We start from the raw sequence: 6,000 nt of genomic DNA on the forward strand, positions 1-6,000 counted from the left end.
ACCATAGGCACTGGCCCACCTGCCTCTTCAGATTCAGAGAGACAAAGCTGTTGCGCATCACTGCATACTGTCATGATCCAGTGTTGGATCTGGCGGTATTAAAAGCACAAAGTGAACTTTTTTTACTTTGGTTGAGTTCAAAGGTGTTTTGACTGTCCCCGGTGGTGGTTAGCGGTATCGCACCTTAGGTTTAGGTTAGGTTGCACTTAATTAGGAATCAGGTGTGACTCCCTATAAAGGTGTGCTTAGGGGGTTCACTCACCGCTGGTGATATTTCTTTCTGAGTTGTTGGAGAGCCTGGTGGAAGGATGGAGCTGGATGGGAGTCCTGCGCGGTCAGCCAGAGAGAATGAGTGCCAGCTGGTGGTGTCTGCGGGAGGGACTGGCATGGCTTGGTGGAGTCGCGGTTTGTGGTGTCGGCGGGAGGTGCGGGCATGGCTTGGAGGAGTGGCGACTGGGAGGAGAGTTGCACTCGGCATGCTCTGCTTGGTTGCTGAGAACTGGACTCGAGCATGCTTGGATTCTTGGCAGAGGCTGGACTCATCTTGGGACTCTGTGTGCTGGACTGCTGCAGGTGGTGATGGACTCTGCTCCCAGGCTGCACGATGGTGATGGATCCAGTTATGTGATGGATCGGGGTGGAGGAGAGGATGCGCGCGGGTGGTGGGCTCTGTTGCTGGGAGCGCGCGCGGCAGGGCGGGGATGAGTGGTGTTTCCCCTGTGTTGTCTCTTTCCTCATGTGTGTTATTAGTGCAGTGGTGGGATTAGTTTCCGCACCGACCCATTCCCTAGTGAGGGTTTAGGGTCAGGGCGAGCAAGGGCGTTAAGGTACGCGTGCGGCGACAGGTGCGGAGCCTGTTTAGGGAATGTGAGGAGTGTAGGGACACTGGCTCAGGGGAGTGCAGGAGGTCTCCATTTTCCCATTCCCTATCGCAGGGCCCACCATTGTTAAAGTTACCCAGGTTCCCCCTTATTATTTAAATGCGCCTTACTGGAGGCGGTGTTTCCAGATATATGTATGCATGGCGTGTAATACCTAAATCCGCCAGGTGGAGGCGGCGTATCCACCTGCACGCTTTATTATTTAAATTCGCCCCACTGGAGGCGGTGTATCCAGGGTCACGTGTGTTATGGGTTCGCCTTGCGACATCATCTGCGTCCTGACACACGTGACCATGACATTTACTACCTCTTCTTCAAATTCTCGAATGCTGCTTGGCTGGCCCCCTCTTTCCAAGCTAACAGATTCAGAGAACAGAAGTAGAGATGGCTCCTGTCCAGGGCTCTCTGACTGCCTGGGCAATTTGGCAGGTGGTGAAGAGACAGATGGGTGCTCTTCAGTGCTCTGGACCTGAGAGGATCTGGAACTAATTGAAGTTGATGCGTTAGCTGCCATACATCCGACACCGGCTTCAATTTGTTCGACCAGCAGCATTGGGGTACGGCAAGCTCCTACAAAGCTGTGCATAAAGGACTGTTCCCTGGGAAAACTGGGGGATGCTGAGTCACTGGTGCCCGCAGCAGGCACAGAATTCCCACGTTCTCTCCCTGCAGAAACTCCACGACCACGTGCCTTACTCCCTGCCTTCTTCATCTTGGTAGATTGATAAAGATAGGCAGAAAAGTACTAAGGGCTTAGTATGCTTATTCCTGAACAGCTGCTAACAGGTATAAGAAACACTAATTTTATAAAGTGTGGACTAGACTTTAATTTGAGCTAATGTGGCCTACACAACTGTAAAGTGGAGTGTTTGGTGAACTTTATTAACTTTTTTTTTTCACAAAAAGACACTGGATGTGCCCAAAGATGTAAAACCGATAGTATCACAAACTTTTTGTAGCTATTACAATGCAGGAAGGTAACCTACAATGCAATAGATGAGGCTCCAAAAATTAGGCTAATACTAATCTGGCTGGGGCTGCAGGGCACAAGCCAGCAGAAAGGCTCCTCTAGCTACTCCTATATAGTGTTTGCAAATATTCTAGCTGGATACGGATGAAACCACACTAATAGGAGAAATCTGGAAAAATGAGCAGCACTAATGCAAAAAAGGACAATGTATGAGGTAGTGACGCACGCTGAGCGGACTACAACCGGAGGTGGTGCAGAACACACTACAGCGTGAGCTGCACTCACACACAGAGACCTTGCAGACAGCCATGAACAGCGCTGCAAGGCTGCAGTAAAGCTCCTCTGTCTACTCCTATATAGTGTTTTCAAGCAATCTAGCTGGATACGGATGGAACCACACTAATAGGAGGAATCAGGAAAAATGAGCTGCACTAATGCAAAAAAGGACAATGTATGAGGCAGTGACGCATGCTGAGCGGACTACAACCGGAGGTGGCTGGCTGCGGAACACACTATAGCATGAGCTGCACTCACACACAGAGACCTCGCAGACAGCCGTGAACAGTGCAGAACAGTGCAGAGAACTGTGCACTAGCGCTGCACGGCTGCAGAAAGGCACCTCTATCTACTCCTATATAGTGTTTTCAAGCAATCTAGCTGGATACGGATGGAACCACACTAATAGGAGAAATCAGGAAAAGTGAGCATTACTAATGCAAAAAAGGACTATGTATGAGGCAGTGATGCACGCTGAGTGGACTACAACTGGAGGTGGCTATCTGCAGAACACACTACAGCGTGAGCTGCACTCACAGAGACCTCGCAGACAGCCGTGAACAGCGCTGCAAGGCAAAAGAAAGCTACAGCGGTTGATAAAGTAGCCTGGGTAAAGCACAATATAGCAAATCGCTAGGTCACACTGTCGCTCAGAACAGCAGCATCCTATCCCTAACTGAATTCACAGCAGAGTGAACCTAAAATGGCGGCGGCAGCTTTTATAGTGCATAATGACATCATTTCAGCAGCCAATCACAGCCATGCCAGTAGTTACATGCCTAACATGCTCTATCAGGATGTGCCCATGGGTCGCCCTCCCAGGGCTGAGGGGTACTCAGTACTGGGTCCGATGAGCTTCAGTGGGAGAAGTCACGGCAGCTGGGACCCGGCCCGTGGCCCTGGGCGCCCATTGTAACAAAGGGGAATGTTCAGTGTGCTTATGATGATTAGAATGAATGAGTCATGACGCCACCTGTGGTGTTCGGCAATGAAGATGTTAAGCCCACGCTGCAGACAGATCCTCTGGGACAGATGGTGTGGTGCAGCAATGATGTTATAGCCCTCCACTGGCAGGGCTTTAGTCCCAGGGCAGAGTAGGTGAAGTGACACTTAGATGGTATAGTGTCGGGCACAGGGGATGTAGCAGTGCCGGGCAGGTTGACGCAGGAATAAGTGGAGGACACCAGGGCATGTAGTTCCAAAGCTTTACTCACAGTCTGTTGTGGCACAAGAGCCTGCATCCGTGCCGTGTCCTCCGGGTCAGGAATTCAGCCAACTTCCAGGCAAGATGAAGTACTCCTTTCCAACACTCCGCCAACTTATGTGCCTTTTCTGAACGTCTCCCTCTTAGCGCCTTTAGTGAAGTACTCACAGTACTGAGTTACACTGGAGTTCCTCCTGTCAGATGTTCCTATGAACTCTACTTGTACGGCAGACAGCTGTAGCCTGCTTCGGGATCTCCTTACTACCTAGTCCCGGCTCACTATCGATGCTGTTGTGCCCCCAAGTCTGGTGTGGGAATAAAGTGGTAACAACTTCTATTCCTCCGGTGTCTGCTGCAGGACCATTAGTATCCATACAACCTCGGGGACCGGACCCCGGCCTTGCGCTTAGAACTTGGGAAGGGTTCTCCTCTAACCATAATCCTTAGTTCTCGTCTTCTCCTCACGTTCCGTACTAATCCTTTCCTTCTTATGCAGAGTCAGGCTTTCTATCAAAGTTCCTTTCCTGTACCAGCGGACCCAGGTCATTGAGGTCGGCTGCAGCACTTCCTTCATCCATCCCACTCAAGGGATCTTCTCTCCTCCTCTGACTCTGTCATACTGACTAAATCCTAAACCCTTCCCGCTCTATTAGTGCAGTCTAAACTCCACCCGCCTCCCAGCACGCTTCGTTTTCCAAGCAGGGAGCCACCAAAGGGTGCTTTGCTACACTACTATGTTGTGTGGGATGCAGGTGTTGGAGCATGGTCAGGTGTCTCCACCTTACCTGAATGGTGGGGCACCACACCTCAGGAGGAGGTGCAGTACCTCTGTGGCGACTGAACCCTCAGGGGCGCCACATACCCCCCGTTAAACACAGCACGTCCGCGGGCTGTAAAAGAAGCAAAGATGGACAAATACAGGATCATACAAAATTTTGTAATGCTAAATAAACAGTTCTTAACTAAACTTCCCACTGTGGGAGGCACTAAGTCTTGAATGTTACAAACATTTTATCTAACTAGAAAATTAGGAAGGGGAAAGGGAAATTTGTGCTCACCAAAATAGTCCTGTAAGCCGGTCGTGCCTAGGGATCAAATGGCTGACCACCATGTGTTGCAAACATGAAGAGAGAAGGAAGATCCGGCACTGGAGACTTAATAAAATCCACGATAAGTTTTATTCACATAATTTCATGATAAAACCATAAAGGGGAAAACAGACCCCCCACGCCTGACGCGTTTCGAACCTTACACCAGGTTCTTCCTCAGAGACATGAAACAAAACAGTTCACAAAATGATTATAAACATTCCTAATCAGCAGAGGGACTCCACACATGTGTATAATCAAAGAGGCAGACAACTAAGCCCTCAAATCACTGGTGGAGTCACTCCCTTGCAAGAAGAAAGAAAAAAAAAAAAAGGAAAAGACCTATACAACAATGGACAAGACATAGAATAAATAAAAACATGTGCAATACACACGTATAAATGCATAAATACATAGCAACTATCAAATAACAAGCAACAAAAAAACAAACCCCCCCCCCCCCCCCCAAAAAAAATAAATAAATAAAAAACACCAAAAATCTCAGCACTCAATAGAAATACATAAGATCATTTCTATAATTTAGACCTTGCGGATATCGTGCATCAAGCGTTACTATATCGCAATGAAATTTTATCCATGTTATCTGATATTAATACATATCATCCTCTCAACAATGATCCTACAAGCTGTATTCAGCAGGGTTTATCTGTGATTTTGCAGGAGGGTCTTGCTTTGGGAGTATTGGACAAGCGCATGGCTGATTATTTATATGTGGATAAACCAGTGTGTCCTGTATTTCACGCCTTACCCAAAATTCATAAAGGCGTGTTTCCTCCACCTTTCAGGCCCATAGTGGCCGGTATTGGAGGGGTTAATGAAAAACTCTCCGAGTGGATAGACAGAAAATTACAACCTTTGGTTTTGAAAACACCAGGTCACATTAGAGACACCAAACAGCTTCTGCAGGCACTTCAGGAGGTTGCATGGGGGCCTCACCACACATGGATAACATGTGATGTTGTTGCTCTATATTCATGTATACCTCATGATTTGGCATTATCTGCTGTTTCCACCATTTTGACTGAAGAAAGTAATTTCAGTTCTGATCTTAAAAAATTTATCATTATGGCGTTACAACATCTTTTGAACACCAATTTTTTCAAATTTGACACTAAGTACTATCTTCAGGTGTGTGGCTGCCCGATGGGGTCAAAATTCTCTCCTACTCTGGCCAACTTATATATGTCCTTTTGGGAGAACAAATATATATATACTATGGATAATCCCTATTTAGACAATGTATTGTGGTGGGGGAGATACATTGATGACGTGATCCTTTTGTGGTTTGATCGTTGTGATGTATCTCCCTCTCCTGGCATGCTTAAGTTTTTTGAGTATATTGGGACTAATTCTTTGAATATTAAATTCACCCACGAAATACATGGCATTTGTGCCACATATCTGGATGTTAAAATTATGGGAGATGTCAAAACGGGGAATATATATACTTCCCTATATAGAAAAGATACCAGTGGTAATGCCATTTTGCATGCGGATAGTTGTCACCCGCCACATGTGATACGAAATTTACCGTTGGGTGAATTAATCCGTGCTAAAAGA

This window comes from Dendrobates tinctorius, unplaced genomic scaffold (assembly GCF_039654945.1).
Source record: "Dendrobates tinctorius isolate UK_male_01 unplaced genomic scaffold, ASM3965494v1 ptg000022l, whole genome shotgun sequence".
NCBI lineage: Eukaryota > Metazoa > Chordata > Amphibia > Anura > Dendrobatidae > Dendrobates > Dendrobates tinctorius.